The sequence below is a fragment of the Lycorma delicatula genome, chromosome 1, assembly GCF_047948215.1.
Source record: "Lycorma delicatula isolate Av1 chromosome 1, ASM4794821v1, whole genome shotgun sequence".
NCBI classification, from domain to species: Eukaryota; Metazoa; Arthropoda; class Insecta; order Hemiptera; family Fulgoridae; genus Lycorma; species Lycorma delicatula.
This window is the reverse complement of record NC_134455.1, coordinates 161,682,382-161,705,902: the sequence shown is the minus strand read 5'-3', so window position 1 is coordinate 161,705,902 and position 23,521 is coordinate 161,682,382. Positions and strand designations below refer to the sequence as shown.

Genomic DNA, 23,521 nt, shown 5'->3' with positions numbered 1-23,521 from the left:
TTGACCCTTAGTGGGTTTTAATATAGTCGAGAGAGTTTCGCAAACAAATTGCTTGCTTTTTTTACATTTCACGTTAAGTTTTACTACGGTGATAATTAATAGTATAATCTCTAAAGACAAATGTTACAACATTTTATTTCACTCTAGGCTGCATTAACTATACCAGTTATTACAAGATTTAGAGTAATAAAATGAACCCCCGCAGCGTTTAGAGATGTTAAAAAGAGTTGCCATCAGTGAATCTAATACGAAAATGTTCGTTGTGAGAGAAAATAAAACAGGAAAATATTTGCAGTGTAAACCTTGGGGACTTAATTGAAAACCTGGTCTTCGAGCAGCATTTGTCTTATCTCTTCGCGTTCTATGTTGGCTTTACCCGCTCTCTTTAACTGAACTGTTGTGGGGATTGTTTACTGCAGTGCCACCCAGCACTTCATGATACGAGCCCATCTCATCTCAATTGCTTTTCTTACGACCTTTAAAAAACGTATATTAAAAGTTTTTATCACACAAAAAAGAGATGGTACCTAATTTTCAAAACGTTCATTTCTTGCTAAATCCTCAAACGTTAAATTTTTTATGTGTTCCATCCACTTCTATTACAAGACAAAATATTTAGGTCAGCTATTCATGCAAATATATTATTCTCTTTTTTAGTAATATAAAATACTGTTCAGCTTTCTCGTGAGAGTTTTATTATTTATCCTCAAGTAAGTAGTACGGAGTAAGCGTATTAAAATCGTAAAAATTTTGATTCCAATTTTATAACTTATTTCTACATAAACTATTATTGTAAGAGTCCAAGCTATGTAACAAATCAACATTTTTTATCTCCTTTATATAAGTATTTATACATAATTGTCATTATGTACAATCATAAGTACAGTTATTAATGATAGCTTATGCTGAAAAGTGTCACTCCCAACAAAGGTTAGGTAGATTTTTTTTTTAATTTTTGCAACGATACAAATTTTCGAGTTGATGAATGTATATTATTTCATAAATATGGCAGAGAAGAAAAATTTTAAGATACCATCTTATAAAATCTAACACTTAAATTGCATTATGTAAAGCGTTTTATAAATAACATGAAGAAATTTATATATTTTTTTATAGCCGGAAATCTTTTGATAGTTTATAGTTGACTGGAACTTTTTAATTGATTTATCATACAAAATCTAACACTGATTATAAGCAATGTAACCGCTCGATATTAATGAAAAAAAATGATCTAGGTTAGTTAAAAAAATGATCACAATTAAACTAAATATTGTTCAAATTACTTTCTTCCAGTAACAAAATACACGTATTGTAGTCAAAAATTTCGAACTCAATTTTTTGTTAAAAAATTTTTTTTTGTTAGAAATTTTTAATTTTTTATATCTTCAAAGGGTAAAATTAAACAATTTTTTTATCTGTGCTGTTGTTTTATCACGATTATTCCTGTTATTGAAGCTATTATCGAATCCTACATATCACATTTCTCACAAAAAAATGCATACGCATTTGTTTCCATTTGCTCTCTTTTTTTAATGTTAACTTTAGGACATACACCCGGTTGGGCTTGAAGTTATATTAATTACATGTGAAATAACAATCGTGTAGACTGCATTTTTATTAATTACATCACAATTTTGTTTTGTACTGTTTGTAATTATATGTTGTGGTTTCAACAGCTACATCTGAAAAAGTTTGTGTTTTTAATTTATTTTTTGTTTTAGCTATTATTTATATTTATCTGAAATACATTAAATATTTTAACAGTTTATTATTACTATTGTTGTTGTTGTACCTGCTGCTGCTGCTGCTGGTGGTGTTGTTGTTGTGGTTGTTTTTACTTTTTCTGAAAATTGTAGCTTGACATAGGTTTTTAAAATAAATATAAGTTTGGCAAACTGATGGATGCATAATAATTGGTACGTTGTCGCAAGATTTTTGCGACTTGACAATCTAAATTATTCATATTTGACTTTTTTGTCTGTATGGAATAATTTCTTTAAAACCAAAATAGAATTAGCAACGAAAAAAATAAATTTGTGGGTAAAACTGATCTTGAATCGGCGCAGTCTTTAGTGCAAATTAAAAACCCAATCCATCCACTATTTGATTTTTTGATATCATTTTTATGTTAATTTTATAATAAAATTTACCCCTATTAAATAAAAGTTAATTGAATTCTGCAATGCTAGAATGCATAATTGTTTTATATAAAGTAAAATACTGAGATCTGAACGGCTAAAAACGTCTATGTTATTAATATTAATATGTTTTCACTCTGAAATTTTTGAATTTTTTAAGCTTCTATTGAACACACTTGTTAAATAGAGATGTGTTACTCGTAAGATGTTAGGAAGTTAAGGTGACGTGTAGGGGGAATAGATTTCTGGACTGGTTTCTTGCTAGCTACGACGTCTTGTTGTGGCCAGCTATCCTTTAATGAATTGTAGGCACTATCAGCAGTGCCAACATTACTGCAGACACCCTAGCTACAACTTCTGTGTATCAATGTGTTTATGCTTTCTAAATTTTAACGTTTTACTATGTTTACTAATGTTTTATTGTATTTGGTATTTTAATCCTAATGTTTACTCTTTCTAAATTTTTTTGCAATAATATTATGTCATAGCAACATCGCAACATAAGAATTAGTAATCTGGCTTGAGTGAAACCTTCCCGTAAAGACATTAAATTATAAGAAGAAATAATCTCTTATAACATTACAATTTCCTGTAGTTTGTATCCTCTTCTTTGCCAAAAAATTTCTTATACTATTTTCTAGATTATCTTCCACTTTATTAGAAACTACATATGAATAAATTAAAGCCTTATATTCTGAAAAAATTCGTCTAAAATACAGTTTTGAAGTTTCGGACCGGGCTCAGCTTTGTTCTAGTAAAAATTGGTCAATGTTCTTTTTTCTTGCTTACTTTGCATTTGTCAAAAACTTCATTAAAAATTTTGCCCTTTACACACTTGAGCTATTAGACATATTATGCAACTATTGGATAGTAAACAATCACCAGATCGGTTCGCGAATAATGCTCAGTCTCACAGACCACACCAAGATTCACTATCTTCGCAGTATCGGCGACCCCAGTAAAAAACTTAACAGTGTCTGATTACGCAAAAAAAGAAATAAAATGAGAGAAAAAGAGATTTATTGATAAGGAAATGGATTTGTAATGAGTGAGGATGGTTGATCTTCTTGGATGGAAGAATTTGAGTACGAAACAAACAAAAACCCCATCCAAAGAAAAATTCAGGCCTTTTGCAGGTAGTGGAAGTCCATCTCATCCACAACCCTACGGGAGATCGGAGTGCATCTTTAAGCAGATAGTAACAAGCGTTACTAGTTAGCAATGTTTCTTTTACCAGTTTCAGTTATACTGCAACCAAATCACTCTTTATGTATGTTTAAATGTCATACGCTATCAAATTTATTTTCTGATTGGAAAATGGCACACATGGCAATTTGTAATTCGTTACACATGTATCTAGGTAATGCTTAACCCATGATGCAGTTTCACCACAGTCTAGTTTACATGTAATTGAGCTGCCAAATAACACATGCGGTTAAAGATGAACAGTAAGATGAGAGCCAGTAGCATAATCAACAGTTCTACTTATCTTATCTCCCATTGATTTTTACTTATAGGTCACCGGAAAAGAGTAGCGTATGCAAAGAAGAAATGCTGATCGTTTAAAAACATTTTTTCATGCCTGTTTAACAACTCGAATTCACCCTGAATAATTTGAAAGGGTGATTTATGCAATAATTTCGAAGTTTGTTCGCGTCTGTGAACAAAAATGAAATTTTATTAAAATATTTCTAACTGCTCTTGAGATATAACATTCCTTTAAAAGAACATAAAACACAGATTGATAATGAAGCGTTTTTCCAAAGAACATTTTTTGTCGGCATTAATTTTACCAATTTTTTTTGTCGTTATTGACAATTACCTATTGATTTTTGAGTAAGGAATTCGCTGCAAAGGTTTTTCGTTTATTTCAGGAACGTTCTGTAAGTATGTTTAAAAAAATCAAATTCATAATTTAAAAAATTTAAGATTAGACTTTTTTCGTCATGTTTTTTTTTATTATCAATTGAGAAAATATTTTACCATTTATCTTGTGCAACTTTTTCAAAGACTTTATTTGGGTTAATCTAAAAATTAAGCCAAGGATACATCATTCGTATATATATATATATATAAAATATATATTTTAATATTATTTACTAATGATTTTTAATTATACATTCATATTTTTGCAAAAAACTGTTATGAATTTCAACTATTTGTAAATTACTTTGAAAAGGTAATGTTTTCTACTTCATACGATTACATGCACGTAATCTTATGATTATAGAATAATCATATTTTTATTTTATTATATATATATAATATATTGTGTTAATATATATAAAAAGTGTATAAATTTATTTAATATATTATATATCATAAAATTTGTAAAATTAGTACGCTATAAATAATTAGTTTACGAGTATTTAAAAAAGAAAAAAAGAATAATTTTATTAAGTGAATTAAATAATCCATGATTTGCTGTTGAAAGATTACAGAGTATTGAATTAAACCTTTTTTTTAGTCTAGCCTACTTGTGCGGATGGGAGCTGTGATGAAGGTTGGAGATGGATTACTAGACTTAACAATGAATGAATGTATCGACCCAATGATTAATTGCCTCAATCAGGCTGTACTCTCATTGTATATAAGATACAATGGCCTCAGTTTCATTCACTTCTCTCTTTTCTGGACCTAGAATTGTGTGCGACATTCTCTGTTTCTATAGACTTACAGCTTTTTGTACAAAAAAAACTGTGTTTTTTGCTCATTTACATTCTGTTCTATAATTTTTTATTTATTATTATTATTACTTGTTTTTAGTAATTAAAATATACCTTTAAATACTGTGTTCAAATCTAAAACAGCTATTAATACTATAGCGATCTTATATTTTCTTCATTTCATTTTATTCTTTGTAAGAATACAACTTAATAAAATGCTACATTACTCGATTACTGAAGTTCAACATTTTAAATGCTAAATAATTAAAAAAAAAGAAAAAAGAAGAAATACTTAGTTTCCTTTATTTAAAAGAAAAAAGTAATTTCTGTCCATAAAGTATAAAAACAGTCAATTTTTTAAAATATAACTATTGTACTTAACTACTTCTATAATCTACCTAAAAATATGAAAATGATGTCAATACGACTTGAAATTATTTATTTTATTTATATTCAAGTATTCCTCTAACATGTACGCCTATTTAAATGAACTTTTAATTTCTCTTCTGTTAAATAAAGCCACATAGTGATCCCTTAATAACATTTCGTTTAAGAAAACTTAAATCGAATCTTTTTAAAGGAACAACATCTAGATAGACAATTTAAAGATATTTTTATTAATCATAGTTCAGTATAACTAAATATTTACGTTTATAACGTTATGGTACCTACAAAAATATCAGTATAATAGAACTATTCTTCTACAAAATTGGTGGAGAAACTTAACGTAAAAAATAATATTCTCGCATTCTGTAGAGCAATAATTCTCAACCGTTTTAACTACACGACCTCCAAAAAGGAAAAAAATTATGTAACGAACATTTACCAACACCCTCCCCCCGAACCGTAACCCAATGAAACATAGTTAAAACTGTCAAGTCGACGGATGAACATGCGTATATGAAGTGTGCAAACATGAGCAATTTGTAGTTTTCAACTTGATACATTCATGTTCCTTGTAATTTGGTCTGCTATTCGTTGGTCGTTTGGTCTAATATTCGCTGTGGTACGGTCATGTTCGAACATGTATATGATACTTTTGAACTCGTCGTGCTCTCAGTATAAAAGAGGCGTAAGGGATTACTGTACTCCAGTTTAGTTTCGAACGCGAAGCATGCGTTTGATGCCTTTATTTAAGTTTTGAAAAGCGTAATTTCATTGAGAATATTAATAATTAAAGTATCGGTTTTTATTGTGCGGTCAAACGATGTAACTGTTTTATTTTTTGTTTTTTCTAAAGGTTCTTATTCAAAGTGGATAAATTTGTGAAAAAACAAAGTGAGCTATCTAAATCCAATGAATCGATTGGTAATAAGACAAGATTGTACAATGACAGTTATTGTTAACCGGAAAAGTGATAACCCAGTTATTGAAACTTCGAGATGAATTAATAATATTTTTTCAGGATAAACAAACACCATTCTCATTATTTTTACAGAATAATGAGTATATGTTACTGTTGGCGGCTTACTTAGCCGATGGATTTTCGCATTTAAACGACATTAATGTTAATTTAAAAAGATGTGATAAAAAATTTTATTAATGGCAAAGTTCATGCTTTCATTAAGAAGCTCAATATCTGGATTATTCGCCTTCAAAGCAAAGTTTTGGTATGTTTACATTCGCCTACGATTATATTGAGAAAAAGTTTGGATGAAGACACAATTTGGAATGCATGAAGCTGCATTTGCATGAGCTAAAAATTCTGTTGACGGAGTATTTGCTTGAATATAAACATGAATTGTCGAAGAGAGGGGCACTGAATTTATTTAGCGAAAACGTTGTTGCAGGTGCTAGGTTACCGGTTGAGATTCACGACCAACTCATCGAAATGTCTGCCGATAAAACTTTCCAATTGTAATTCACATCTGAAGATTTAGAATCGTCTTGGCTTGTTCGTCAAAGTAATATAGAAATTTAGTCACGCAAGCATTGAAAATATTAATCCCTTTCGCCACGTCTTACCTCTATGAAAAGAGTTTTTCATCTACGGTTGCACTAAAAACTAAATATAGGAATCGTCTTTTATCTCTTGAAAAGAATTTGCTTTTGTACGTTTTACACAAACGCTTTGTGGTAACGCATCTTACATGGTAAGATGTATACGTATAGTAACGATATTTTGTACGTTAGAATTGGAATAGTGCATAATAATTCATGAAAAATCCATTTTAAATTTTCGAATAGTAAGCGGGCTGATTTTAATACTGTGTAATAATTACTTCAATTATTAATATGTCTGTACTTACGCAACTTGTAAATTTCATTGTTACAAGCTTAAATGCAATTTTAATATGTAAGTTTAAGAATTTTCATTTACGATTCGTTAAATTAAGTATTAAACAAATATAAACTTTTAATTGTTTTCCTAGTTGAAGAACTTTAAGTTGGAATAATAAATCTAACAGCTGTTAAATGTTGAAAAGAAAATAAGGAAATAGAAATAAAATTAACTCATTTAGTATTTCATTTCTTATCTTTTGTTTAATGATGTTAAAATCTGTTCAAATCGTACTTATTTCTGAAAATTGTAAAAAATTACCTACTTTGCTTGAGTTCCTTTGTAGATTCTGAGTACAAATAAATTTATTAATCTGTTCTTAATTAAATTTTGATGGATATCTGAAGAAGATATAAATCTTGTGAATAGAATACGAATAATTTTGATATTTTAATTACCGTTTTAAAAAAAATCCTACAATTTTTGTGAATTAATTTTTTTCAATGCAACCGTTGTGTTGCAAGCTAAAAAATTAGCTTATTCAGTTGAAATAAAATTCAACGCATAAGTTTCATTAAGGCCAATTCAATCGATCTTGTATAATGCATAAACCAACATATAAATCAAGATACCTTACGGTAAAAACGTATTGTAAGAAATAATGTTGTGTCACCTTGTTTGAAGTAGAATTTATTTCGCCTGTATTTAAGCGACCTGCCGTTTTGATTATCTGAATTAAAAATTAAGATATGGGCATTTCAATTACCAATTTTCAATGAATAACGCTATGCAGCTTTTTTCAGCGTCCTAATGGGCTTTGTATATTGCAACCTTGACTAAATGATTAAAGATGCGTTGTGTCTTTACCTTTACCTTTTACCGTTGTGTCTTTATCTTTCAATAATAATATTCGTATCCTTTTTCGCTTGAATTTTTTACCCCAAGTAATCAGATGGAAAATTACGAAATTCTATATAGTAGGCTAATAATATTGAAACAGTTAATCTCGTAGATAAAATTTTTGTGTAAAAGTGGTCTAGTTACTACACTTAACAAAAAAAAAAAAAATGAAACGATCAAGACGTTAAAGAAACTATTATATTGAATCATATTCATCAATCAGGCAATCTGTCGGCTTTTCTATTCCTATTTTTTCTATTTCTTATCGTTAAATGTCTTGAATGTCTCACACACACACACACATACACACACATATATATATATATGTATATATATATATATATATATATATATATATATATATAAATCATTATTTATAGGTATACTGACATCCTTGTGGCGGCTTCACCCGCACTATATGGTTGCTAGCGTTTCCCGACGCGATGAGGGATATTTAGTAGGTAAGGGCTCGCTTCGCCGGCTCTTCTCGTTTAGCCAGGATTCTGTCCCCTGTGTTCATTAAACTCATGCTTATGAGAATAATAATAAGTAAAAATTGAAGCATATTCAATTTATAAAAACTATCAGTGTATTGTAATTTCTTCAGAGCAATATTTGGTCAGTACAGAACCCAATAATTTGGTTTTTAGACTTCCCGTTGCGGCTTCGCTTGCCAAAAACGTAATCAGAATTACAAACATTAATTACCATCACAATGTTATCAAATCTCATAAATATTGGTTCAATAGTAAAACAGCACAGATAAATTAACAACACGAGTACAACTGAATAAAAACGGAAAAAATGTAAAAAAATATGGTTTCCCATAAACAATATTTTTTACCCCTTAAGATATTAAAATTAAAAAACCGCGAAAACTGTTTTTAGATATTTATCCGAAAAGTGTTTGCAAGCCCAAATCAATTGAGTACTCATTGAGTAGAGTCTCAAATGGGGAAAATTTGCAGTCATTTTTCAAGATTTTTAACCTTTTTTACCCCTTTCCAAGTCGAATTTCAAAAAATTTTTAAATTAGTTTTTAGTCATTACATGAAGATTACACATGCCAAAAATCAAACTATCTTTATTTTTTATCGAGAAATTAAAAAAAAAAAAAAACGTTAATTTCATTTTTACTCCATTTTAGCCCTTTAAACTCACAATTTCAAAAAATCCTTTCTTTGGGCGCACTTACATACTAAGAAGAAGACGCATATAAACTACATCAATTCATCTTCAGAAGTTTTTTCTTCTTGATTATCATTCAGACGCTTGTGAAAATAATGATTGATAAAAATTATAACCTGTTCAGTTTATAAAAAGTGTCAGTGTATTGTAATTTCTTCAGAGGAACAGTTTGGTCTGTACAGGACCTGAAAAACTTTAGTGATCTAAGAATAGGGCTTTTATAACGATCGACCTCCATCTTAAGAATATTAATTACAATTGGTTACCCGCAAAAAACGGCTAAAAAATGTATTTTTCCCGGTTCAAAGCCTTACCCGACAAACACCACTAGGAAGTAACTATTCTTCGTTTCTCATTTTTAAAAATTTTTTAATTACTTTTGTTTTATGTTTTTTAGTCAACCCCGAGATACAGTGAGTCCCGTGGCACATACAGTAACACTAACTGTGTTGCTTGTGCCGCCGCACCGTAAACCGTGGCGCTCCTGAAACAATCGAAATTAAAAATTATCAGAAAATGGATTTTACATATTTATTTAAAGATTATTTGTAAGCCCTATCTAGTGAATATCTTGTTTAGTATACTTCGAAATGTGAAAAATGTTCAATTATTGTTCAAATATTTTTTTTATCTTTCTTTACCCTTTCAAGATCGAATTTCTAAAAATCTAGAAATTGGTTTTTACATATTTACATGAAAATTACACACACCAGAAATCAAGTTGATATCTTCATTTTTTACCAAGAGAATTAAAATTAGTCGGGTTTCAAATAAAAATAAAAATTAATTTTTAACCCAAGATCGAATTTCAAATAATCTAGAAATTAGTTTTTAGATATTCACATGAAGATTATAGAAACCAAAATCAAGTTAGTGTGTTCATTTTTTACTGACATTAAAATATCCATTTTAACACTTCTTACTCCATTTTAACACTTTATACTCGAAATTTCAAAAAAAATTCTTTTTAGTGTACATTTACACTGTAAGAAGAGTATATATACAAATTTTCATCAATCTCTCTTCAGTAGTTTTTGCTGAACGTTGATCATTCAGTCAGTAAATCTGGACTAGTAGCTTACCTATAAAGCAATTTCTATCTTCTGTACCTACAGAAGATAGTTGTCAATATATATATAATAGTTTTACATATATATTTATATGTTTATAAATAACGATTAAAATCATTACTCTCTGTCTTATTGAAGATAAGAAAAAGCAAAGCTTGCTCAAATCAACTTCAATTTATTTACACCTCTGATAGTGCAGCCCGCCCATCAACCGAACAAATTACTTTCTTCTGTATTCTGAGACGAATATTATCTCATTATCATTAACGTTATGTACTCGAAATTTTTACAATCTCTTTCTGTTATGGGACAGTTTATAATATATAACATACGGAAAAAAGACGGTTTACTTACTATGCTCATTCTCATTAATATCGGCGGGTTGCGCGCGCAGCATACAGTCCCCGCCATAGGATCCACAGGTTGTTTAAAACAGTAAGCAATGTTTTGGCCACTGTGTAGTTTCTATACAGATCACAGCGTAATAATTTAACGCATATCTTAGAATAAAATAATTTAATTTAAATAACACAATCATCATCTTGCAATAATAATTTTCAATGTTTATTTTTCTACTGATCTAAAATAGTTGTAGGATTAAGAACTTTCTTATGTAGTTTTGGTTATATTATAGTATTATTCCATGTAAGTTATCGGTAAATACTACTGTAGGCAGAATTATAATTTAGGATTACAAAAGATATACATAAATCATTTTTTTCACAGCATAAACGAAAAATCAACGTCTCGGAAACCAGTTACGATAAGGGAACATTTTTATTAACTAATTAATTACAAATTAACCAACCTTCATTTTTATAGGCCTATTCTAAAAATAATTCAAATATAATGAGAAGTCTAAATAACTGTCACAAATTTAGTAAATTACTGATCTTGCCAAAACAGTTTTCTTTTTTATCGAGAAATTTCGATGTAAATCTTTGAGATTGTGATGTTAATCACTAACACTTATTCACTGAAAGGTGGTTAAATAAATGATCACTTGAACAATATGAATGTTACTTTTGTACAAAGAGAACTGTGTATTAAAAAAAGTAAACATACTTTTAACCTGACCACAAAAGTTCCGTAAAATATACAAATTTAGTTTATTTTGTAACCTTAAAATAAAAAAAAGTAAGTTACTCAGACAAATCGTCAAGTTCACTACCTCCGTTGTCACAGAGATTTATAGTAACAGGGTTCATTGTTTCTTCTCGCAGTCCTTCTTTGACAAAATCGTCTTCCTGAAGTTTTTCAGCATGACTAACGTACCTAACTCAGTCGCCAGTGGTTATACGCACAATGGTCATTCAGCAACACTGTAACATTTTTTATTTTAAAATATTGTTTCTGTCAGCAATATGTCTTTTGATCTGGTAATCGCAGGCGTGACAGATAGACTTGATTGAGTCTGAGAGGCAACAGCGTTATGTTGCTAATTCAGGTGAATTTACTTAGGAGAAAATAAAGGAGATAGAACAGCATGATGTCGCCCTGTGACAGGCAAGATGGGATGAGACAGTGTGGGCGTTATACGCATGATCTTTTTCCTAATTTTGTTTATTTGGGGAACGCCTCTTAGGTACACCCGAACAAGTATGTGACGCAACTTCTTCCAGGGCACAGCGCTTTTCGGGACAGACTACAGAAATTCGGCCTGGCGGACTCTCGTACTTGTCCGCAATGCGGATTATTGGACGATGCTTATTATGTGATATATATGAATGTACTAGGTATGACTTAATGCGCACGGAGATCATTTGTCGGCTTATATTATTGGGTCAACACTTGATCTCCGTGTTAATTGGAAAATCTGGGCCGAATGGATGATCATAGAAAGTTTTATCGCATATTTGGTAAAAGGAAGAATCGCTGAATGGGTGTGATGTTTCTCTTGGACTTTCCTTCTTTGTGTTTATGTTTGATTTTATTGTTATTTCGTTTTATGGTTTGCTAAACTCTTGCTGTTTTGTTTCTGTTTGGTTATAGATTTGTTTGTGTTTCGTTAGTTGTGTTTTATACTCTGTTGCATTATTTATTGTTTTTGTTATTTATTGTTAGTGTTTTTGTGTTGCGTTTTATGATTAGTTGGTTGTCAAAATCATTTTTATCTTTCGGGTAGATAGAGTTCAGTTCCTTCGTTCTTAGAAAGTCATTCAGTCTTGTTTTGTGGTATTGAGACATTGATAGTAATATAGTAGAAGGTGTATCACTTCGTGACCCATACTTGCTGCCAACTCGTGAATCTTGTAAATTTTATACTTTTTACTATGTTATTGAACAATATTTAGAAGATGAAGTTTAGGGACTGAAGAACCAGGATGAATTTTTTTTATTTTTTAACCATTCCCTTATGTCAGATTTCTTTTTGTTACTAGTCAGCCTTTTCCTTATATCTGGAATGGTAACTTGCGTTATCCATGACAATGACGCATCCTTCTTCTAATCCACAAAGGAAATCCGTGAACCAATCGGTAAAAACCTCTGCATTCCTTTCGTCATGGAAATTACCAGATTTCTTCGATTGAAACAATAGTTTGGCATTATTAATAAACCATACCTGGCGATCCAGCATGACACAAAATTAAAATAAAAATAAACGGCAACCTTTACCAACAGGAACCTTCAAGCCATCTGTACTTGACGAATTTGCCAAATATTTTTCGAGTGGTTTTGATTTACCCAAGTTTAATCTAAATAAACAATAGAGCGTGGATTTCCTTCGTTTAGAACAGAGGTTCCCAAACTTATTTTTCTCATAGACCACTTTCAAAATGTTGCTGGTTCCGGTGGACCCCCTGCAGCTACATTTCTACCACATTTCCAGTCGACGGAAAATGTGAAGATTAGATCTAACTATGAAAATTTGCGTTACGGCTGAGTTCCACGAACTAACAGCTTCCGAAAAAAAAGTGAGAATTGATTGGTTAATTTTTGATTGACTGTGCTGTGAGTGGATCTCAAAAAAGTAAAGTTGGCTCATAAAAAAAAAATGCTTCCATCCAACTTTACATTTTTGACATCTACTCACAGCACAAGAAAGCAATCAATTCTCACTTATTTTATTTTGAAAATAAAATAATGAATTGTGAACCCCGCTTACGAATTGTGAACCCCCATTTTTTTGTCACGCCAACGTAGACCCCCGTCGAGTCTCCCGTGGATCCTGGGGCTCCACCTGGACCACTTTGGGAATCAATGGTTTAGAATATTATGCATTTTTTGAAGGAATGCAATAAGATAGTATCTTGCCTTTCCATTAAAAACTATCGACCTTGGTTAGATTTTTAAAATGAAAATCCAAGATCCTTAAAAATTCTCAACAAAGACATCTCGCTACCACTATAATTAATTTTCTCTTCTAACGTGTAACGTGTTTTCGTTACACATTAAACATTATGTGGTATACGCATAACACACCTGTTTTGCTATTGGCTTTCCTTTTGGTAACGCTCTTATTACCCTTTGCAGTAATTCTTTCAAAAGTTCTGAGAAAAGCACGATAAGCATCTGCTGTAGCTTGTTGAACGTTGGAAAAAATACTCACGAAAAACATTACTGAAAGTTTTTAAATATTGAAAATAACAATAAACGTTATACACAATGTTCTTTACTCCGACTTCGTAAACCGGATGAAACTATAGACATTTTTAACAATAGACACAGACACACAAGAAAGCACTACTACAATCACAGTTATAGACACGTACAATGCACAGCGTAAGCACGGCACTGTTTTCGAGACAACTTGTACACGGTCTCGCGGAATAGGAGAATTTGGTCCAAGTTGGGGACAAGGCAAGTAGATGCAATAGACAGACAGTAGGGAAAACCGCCTGTATAAATGGTAATGAGTATAGCAATGACTGTAGTACTAGGTTACCTTAACTGTGTTCATTACTCAATTTCTTTAACTGGGCTTTATTTACTTTTATCTATCATTTTTCATAATAAATATAGGCAGAAGTCCAATTGCAGTTATCTTTTTATTTAACTTTATTTTATTTTATTATAGGTAGAATACATATAAATTTTATAAATTCAAAATACATACAAAATCCATGCCATAACGCCACGGGCTTTGTATTATTAACCAAAAAGTATCAGTAAGAAATTCTTTTCGCATCATTTTTGTTAATAAGGTGACAACATCCTAGAATTTCACTTTGTAATAAGCGTCATATTGGAAAGACACCCACGGAATTAGTTACTATTTTTAGATAACCTGGCTTATCAAATCATCATAAAAGTACTATTTTTGTAATAACAATTAAATTTTATTTTATGTTGACATTCTAGAGCAGCGTTGTCTACCCTGTAATATGAAAGCAGGGTTGAGAAAATAATTAAATCTTTTTATGAGAAAAAAATCTTTTATTATAAACATTTTACTTACATTTTTAAGTACACATGTGTAGAAAATAAATTAATGAGATGGTTGCGTTTGTTTTTCATTTAAAACTTTCTTCGTACGTAGATCTATGTTAGAAACACACAAAAGCAATTTTTTTTCAAGTGATAAAAGATGATTTCTATATTTATTTTTTAGCGCAACCGTAGATGAAAATCCCTTTTCACAGAGGGAGGACGTGGCGAAAGGGATTAATATTAAACAGTTAAAAAAATCAAACAAATTTATTTTCGAGAATATTCATACTATTGTGAATTAACTTCAGAATCATCATTGTTACATTAGTCTCCCGAATAAAAAAGCATGCGATAATATATCCTAAAAAAATAAAAATTTATAAAAAATAAAAATATCTAAAAATTCGTTAATGATCAACTTATAATGAAAGATTAGAAGAATTATCTCCAAAGATAATTAAATTCCTTCGTTAAAACTTATTGCTTTTGATTACAATTAAACAAATTTCACATAGGAAAACTATCGCAATCTGTGGTAAATTCCCAGTTATGTAAAAAACTCTTGTTGGTGATAAAACTTGATTAGGTAATTTTAAATATCACGGTTGATGTTACTCATAGGAAAGACTACACAAGAATTTCAAATTATAATGTGTCTGATTATGAGTCGCAATGTGTCTAAAAAATAATAAAAATAACTGTATACACATTGTGATTGGAGTGAAGCCTGCGTTCGTAAAAGAGTTCAAGCAGCCAAAATGAGGTGCCTTCCGACCGATAAATTTTGTACAGTACAATAGAGTGTTAAATACACACACACGTGTTTGATATTCAGAAATTATTATTAATATACTGTCTTAATAATAAGTAGTAGACAGTCGTCATTTCGTATGAACTAAACTTTGTAATATTTTTAATCGTATAATGTATCGAACAATATTTATAAATTTGTTTCTAAATACTCGTTTATCCAGTAAAAAAATTAACGAAAAACGAAGGAATTTATAAAAGTGCCATACATACAGTGTATTTTTTAAATGAGTAAATGAATTGAGCGAATGAGTGAATTTATAAAAATGTCATACAGAGTGAATTTATAAATGTAAATGGTTTGTGTGAAGTCATAAGTTCAGTTACTAATTTTAATCAGCAGTTAACCAGTTAATCTTGACATCCCGTCCCTTTATATCTGTAATGATACAATTTTGAAAATAAATTCGGAGGCAAATTCTTGTTTTGAAAAAGCTTGGTGGTATGCGTGAACAATGTTCAATATAAATATTAAATAAATCATGAGAAATATACTAAATTATTTAATACTGTCGCCAGGAACTGAATCGAAGACTAGATGATCTTTAAACATCCAACTTTTCCATAGCAGTTTGCTGTATAGCGAGTAGCATTATTTTCAGAGAGAGCAACTTTACTTGTACTTATAATGGCAAAAACATGAAGAACAAACCATTTAATTAACAGTGCCCTTTAATTACAAATAGTGCATCAAGTAAAATGTTTTTACTTATTAGGAAATTCATTTATAGTAAGGTTTTATTTTTGATAACCGTAGTAAGTAAGATACTTATCAATGTGATTATTTATTATAAGAGCATATTTACATAGCATCGGAAGGTAACACACTTCTATTTACACAATTTGGAAATATTTTCCATTAGTTGATGTTTGTTAGTAATGTGTTCGTAACATCGCGTAACGAAATGTAATTCAGTTCTTCCCACTTTATCCAAAAGTGATACAATCAAACATGCTCTTTTTAGATGAAGCGATGTGGCAGTTAGATCCTCGAACGGCAGTAGGTTTACTGCTAAACAAGCGCGCGAAAACACTTATCGCTGATTAGGAAATGTATACAACTTTACACGAAAACAGTAATGAAATCCTCTTATGAAAAAAAAAGTCTTTTATTATAAACATTTTACTTACATTTTTTAGTACTAAATTTCCATATTCACTTCTACGAACAAGCCAAAACGTATCTAAATCTTCAGATGTGAATTGTAGTTGTAATATTTTATCGGTAGACATTTCGATGAGCCGGTCGTGAATCTCAACCGGTAATTTAACAGCTGCAACAACGTTTTCACTAAATGGATTCAGTCCCCTATCTGAGAAATTTTTTTTATCTTCCGGGAAATATTACGCCGACTGAATTTTTAGTTCACGCAAATACATCTTCATGCTATCCAAACTGTGGTGAATAATAGTGTCTTCATCCAAATTTTTCTGAATAAAATCGGAAGTGAATGAAAATATATGGGAATTTTTGCTTTGAATGTGAATAACCCAGCTTCTTAATGAAAACATGAACTTTGTCTGTCATTAATAAAATATTTTTTCACGTCCTCGTAAATTCACATTCAAGTCGTTTAAATGCGAAAATATGTCAGCTAAGTAAGCCAACAGCTGAAAATCAAATTGCTTAAACTTTAATTTATGCACCTTCTAAAATAAGAATATTAAAAGTTGACTCGCAAGAAAAACATAGCAATGTAGGTTACGTTACACTTTTTAAAATTATCATTTTAGGAATTCAAAAATGTTTACGTACTTATGAAGGAAGCATTGTTTATTGAACATAAAATTTAAAAATATCTTTACGATAGCATTGAAACAAATGTGTGTAATGAATATAGGCTACTCGAAAAGCACACAAACACACAAAATTGTGCATGCATGCTCGCGCATCAATTTATAAAAAATTAAGCAGTTGGTAAATTTGATGTGGTGGGTGTTCGATGTAATACTAGTTTATCTCTCATTCATGTAGTACCAGACAAGTCCATGTTTCTTAGACGGTTGGTTAATCAAATATTTCTAACAACAAAAATCGAAGTTGATCATATTATTTTCAAATACATTCCAACTAACGTGTGCGTAATTTCATTTTCGATTGTTTCTTATTATTTCATATCGTTTCTAAGGATAATCTTTTCCCTTTTTATATTAATTAGCGGAAAAGAGACTTCAAGCGAGTGATGAATGAAATAATTTAATGTGAACTTAGACTGCAGGTTGTATTGGGTTTTCTTTAGGAAAATTAGGAGGACTAATTATATCTGAGTAGCACGCTTCATTTTTTAGGTTTATTGCTTTACCTGTGGGAAAAACAAAACCTTTGTTACCGGAGAGGTAGACAGATAAGCCGCTAAGACCGGTACACCAGTATACTAAAAATGCATCTGGTTCGCAACTTTCTCTAAATATTTGAGTTCGGTTCCAAAAACTTAATAAAAAAAGGATAAGTAGTTGCGGTGGATGGTAATTAGGACAAGTTACCTACAGTGGAACCGCGAAGCGAGATGAATTCCCCACTTAGAATAATTGATTATTTTTGTCCATTGCTCTGTAGGCAGCAACTGTCCATTCCTTATACGATTCTTGAGGTTCTTTCATCAAAAAAAGAGAGCACCATATTATCGATTAAAAGATTCTGCATTTACGGGCATATATACAAATTGAAACAGACTTTACTCTTCATCATAGACATTTTCATTTACAAATTCTACTTAATGTGTAAATGAAAAAACAAACTCGGAACTAAATTATACTGATATAAATTATACTAATTCTACAAATATCTGGCAGATATGAAACTGTATCGATATGGTATATGTGCTTTACTAAACTTATATGTACTTGATGTTTAATTAGTGATCCTGAATGTCAGTTGTATCAAAGAGAAAGTGGAAACCCAGAAATAAATATTTATATAAGTATATTAATATGAAATTTAAATAATTTTCTTTTTTTATTGTATATTATTTACGCTACTTATAAATGTGCATCCAATATTATTCATGTAATATTCTAGAGACATGAAGGTACTTATCTTCTGTGTATGCCATCGAAAAAATGATCGATTTACTGGAAATAATAATGACTAGCGATTTTTTATTTTAGTGAAAATAACTGTTATTTGAGTCGCTTAAGATATTGTTAATGTACATAGATTACATAACCATTTCAGCATCACACTGAAAAAATTTTCCTCGTTCTATTTAACCCCACTTCCTCTGCCAACTTTTCAAAATTCAAAGTATCGTATTAAACAATAATAAAAAACTTTACCTAGATTGAGACAATAGTCGTGAGTACTAAACGAAAGTCGCCCCACTCTTTGTTAACCTTCTCGAGATCACCGTGAAATATTGACAGCAAAATATCACCGTTGAGTAAAGAATGAAAAATAATCATTGTCACAAATTAGGGTGAGTAGCATATTCCATCACGTCACTTTCAATGTTTCATTGGTGGTCCAAGATATCTAGTACCTTATGAGGTGTAATTTCAGATCTCCTTCGGGTTTTTATCCTTACTCATTCTCTGCAAATGGACTTTTACTTTAACCTGTATGATGTAATTTTTCCATGTAAGCTAATTATTTGAACTTGAAACGTCACTCCTTAATTGATCAAACATCAAGCATCTCTGGACCGGTCTTAGAAATCTAATTTCGGCTGATTCTATTGATTGTTTATTTTACTGGGTCAATATCTAGGCCTCTAGGTAAGTAAATTGCATCATTTGTTCCAGGTTTTATGCAGTAGTAAAATCTTCTTCTTGCAATAATAAAAAAATAAAATTAGAAAAGAAGTAAGCCCTTACACTTGGACCCGTGATGGAAGTGGAGTATGCGGCACCATCTATTTCTAACCTGACAATAATACCAATAAACTTCAAGATCGCCGTTGACGTTATTACTAAAACACACCTATCTGAAGATCATGGGATAAAAGTCGTCTCGAGTGTGGTCATTTTTTCATTAAATGTTGTATCATATCCCATTTACTTAATTCACCATATCAAATTTCATGATTATCATCTGTTCCATACGTATTAAGCAAAATCCACTCCAACAAACAATCTCACATATACAGGGGTTATTTTTTTTTCATGGTCCGATCGGTCACGAAATTAAAACCACAGTGAAAATAAAACATTTTTTATTTGTAACAAGTACGCTATTTTTTTGTAACATAGTTACGCTATTTCTCTACATAGTCGCAAGTCCGATTTAGGCATTTGTCGTAGCATCAAGTAAAATTTTTTACTTATTAGGAAATTCATTTATAGTAAGGTTTTATTTTTGATATTTTTCATTTTCTCATGATTTATTTTTGATAACCGTAGTAAGTAAGATACTTATAAATGTGATTATTTATTATGAGAGCATATTTGCATAGAATCGGAAGGTAACACACTTCTATTTACACAATTTGGAAATATTTTCACATTAGTTGATGTTTGTTAGTAATGTGTTCGTAACATTGTGTAACGAAATGTAATTCAGTTCATACTAACAAATAACCAACTTTCCAATACCCTCGTCATAGAACGGAGCCACCTGTGTTTTCAGCCATGTTTCTACGCTGGTCTGCAGCTCGATGTCTGTGCCAAAATTTTGTCCTCCTAGCCAACGTTTCATGTGAGCAAAGAGATGAAAATTGAATGAAGCCAAGTCCGGACTGTATGGTGGGTGATCAAACACTTCCCAATGAAAACGCTGCAGGAGCTTCTTTGTTACAGCTGCAGTGTGCGGTCGAGCATTGTCATGGAGAAAGACAATGCCTGATGACAACATTCCTCTCCGCTTATTCTGAATTGCCCTTCGTAGACGTTGAAGAGTCACGCAGTATGAGGCTGCAGTGATGGTCGTGCCACGTTCCATGAATTCCACCAAGAGAACTCCATTCCGGTCGCAGAATACAGTAGCCATACACTTTCTGTTGGAGAAGGTTCACTTTAACTTCTTTGGTTTACTGGGAGAATGAAAATGCACTACTGTTTGGATTATTCTTTTGTTTCTTCTGTTTCGAAATGGACCCATGTCTCGTCCCCTGTGACAATTTTGTTCAAAAATCTTATCCTTCATTGTGGTAGCGCTGGAGAAGCGTTAGGGAAGCGTCCATTCTCGTTGTTTTGTGATAGTCGGACAGCATCTTGGGAACCCATCTCGCACACAGTTTGCGGTACTGATGTCCCTCACTCACAATGGTACAGAGAGCTGACCTTGAAATTTCAGGAAACGAATCACTCTATACAGAAATTGTGAACCGACGATTTTCTCGAATTGCCTCATCCACTCGCTCAACGAGATCATTAGTTAACACTCCTGACCACCTGCATCATGAACATCTGCACATCCTGCTTTAAAGTTCCTGCACCATTGTCGCACTTTGCTGTCACTTCACACTTGGCGGGAGATGCTATTGTTGTAGACATTTTTACGTGCTAGCTGCGTGTTCAGAACTAAACGAAGTGACGCGGCGTGATTGAAGGCCACAGCTAGAGACACTGCGCAATACATATGCGCAAAGGTTCTTTCGATTTTTGCGCGGGTTTTTATTTTGCGACCGATCGGACCTTGAAAAAAATAACCCTCGTAGAATTCCACCCTAGATTTTTTTACTTAGGGAATCTCTTTTTACATCGAGAAATGAAAAAAAGGGCTATCTAAAACTCTGATCCATACAACACTTCTTGTTGTAGCATTACGTAGAGGAAATTAAAAATCAGGTGGAAATTTATACACACATCGAATTTTACTCTTTGCTGGAATAGAAAACTGACATTAATTAAATAGAATTGAATGACATTAATTATCTGATGGAGAGAAGAAATTGTATTATCAGTCATTTTGAGCAAGCCATTTTAAGAGAAGGGGTGGTTTCAGTTGAAAAAACAAAATATTTGTAGAATTGCTAAACCACTTTAGTCTTTAAAAAAAATAATAAAAGAAAAAATGATGAAATTTTGTTGCAAAGACTTTTTTTGTACAAGTATCAAATGTTACAAATGAGAACAGGTGTAAATATCTTGTAATAAGGAATTTTAATAAATGTCGTTGTCCAACAACGACAAATTGCATGACATGTTTCAACGCGTCTTGATGCTGTGTGGTCGGAGTGAATGAAATTGGAATGATAAAGGCTGAAGTAAGAAAGAGCACAAACCGAGTAGAGGGTGAAACGACAGTGAACTTTGGTAGATTTATTGTTGTCTGTCCTCACAAAACAAATGACAAACACGGGAATTGAATGAAGTGAGAGATACGATAAAGAGAAAAAATAAAGAAAGAAAAAATGATTGGAGTGAAAGAGAAGAGTACAGAGTGGAAGGAGTACATTCGTTATTTCAAACCAAACCACTAGCAGTTTGTGACATAACATGTAGTATGATCTACGAACTGTATTATTATTTTTTATATATATAAATATATATGGATACATACTGGACGTTTATTTAAGTTTACAGCCTATATTATAAAAAAATATATCATTAATGAATACTTGAATTTTTCAAAGTTTAGTTATTAAAAAAATGTGAAGTGTACATGTATTCTTAATGAGTTCAAATAATAATAATGATAATAGTAATACATCTATTGATTATTTTATGACAAACTCCTTGGCGGTGTGACGACAGCATCTCTGCTTTTCAACCACAATCTTTGGGTTCGAATCCCGGTAAAGCGTGGCATTTTTCACACGCTACAAAAGCTTCATTCATTATTAATCATCGACAGCTGTCGCAGGATGGCAGCCAGAATAAAAACCGAAGTATAGAGGAGTTAATTATTGTTGGACTTTCTCTCCTTCAAGTCGATTACAGACATTCAACACACCTATTCATTGTTCTGAAGGAACAAATTTATTTCTAAAAAAAATAATTTTACATATGTGAAAAACTTGTACAGTAAAACATGAGTTAACGGAATTTCGTGTGACCGAAAATATTTTCCGTTATGAACAGAATTCCGGTGAATACAGAGATGAACTAGTGGACTACAAAATTAAAAAGAAAAAATATGTTAGTGTAATTACCAGAACCCTATTTCATTTTCAGCAGTGAGTTTTACAGTAGTTTGTTAGCGAATTCTAAACACAAAATTTGTATCTTATGTTAACACGTACAGTACAGTATTCTGGATTGTAGAACAATTTTCGTATTTTAATTTAAAAAATCATAAATTTAGGAACTGATTATTTCGATGAGTAACGAATTTCAGTACCTTAACCCAATACACTTTAATAAATAAACATAATTTAAATTAACCTAAATGTACTTTATTACTGTTCATTATGTAATGTAATCCTTATTATAAGAAAAAAAATTGGTTATATTTTTTGTACTGACCTTTTACTTTCAGCTATTCTGTTTTCTGTCAACATTCTGGCTTTAAAAATTATGTTAATCAACTGTGAATCATTTGCTGTAAATGAAAATTCCAGAAGGTCTAATAGGTTGGATAACGCTGCACTGTACGTATGATGTAGTTCTTGTATCGTTCGTTACTGTTACGGTCCTCGTCATCGGAATCGCTTTTGTCGTCAGTTTTCTCTCGATGGTGGTCAACAAATTCATCTATTTTCTCTATGTTAGCCTAATAAGTCTAGTCCCTAATAAGTTGTTCATGTTAACAAAATCTTCAGCAATTATATATTCATAAGACGCCCTGTTCAGTTTTTCCTGCAGGTCATCAAATGTCGTCGTAAGTTCAGTTTCTGTAGCCGTGTGCAATTGAAAGTTTGCTTTTTGGAAGCAGCGTTGAACCGTCTCTGCCGATACACATTTAAGTGCTTCCGACAGCCAAATTATAGCGTCAAGCACTGATAAAGATTTAGTCAGTTGAGTAGTTGACCGTGCTGTTTCAGTAGTTGCTAACAGATATTTCATTAAAAATCTACGACAGTGTAATTTGAGACATTTAATCACCTCCTGGTCCATAGGCTGGATAACGCTTGTTGTATTTGGTGGGAACCAAGTTAATTTAACATTACTTAATGCAATATCCGGATGGCATGTGGCGTTATTTAAAAAGGGAAGAACGTGTCTATTTTTTTGTTTCATTCTTGTGTTAAACCCTTGGATAATACTTCTCCATTATACGCGACATCAACCACGACATTTTGTTGGACCTCCATACTACAGAAAGAATCTTTAATGTTT

The 23,521-nt window shown here is 31.4% G+C and overlaps 1 protein-coding gene across 2 annotated transcripts in view; it reads left to right on the top strand.

Moving 5' to 3' along the window:
• Window positions 1–23,521, top strand: part of LOC142318210 (EGFR adapter protein-like) — a 1,091,782-nt gene that overhangs the window by 652,834 nt on the left and 415,427 nt on the right. The gene's annotated exons all lie outside the window — the stretch shown is intronic.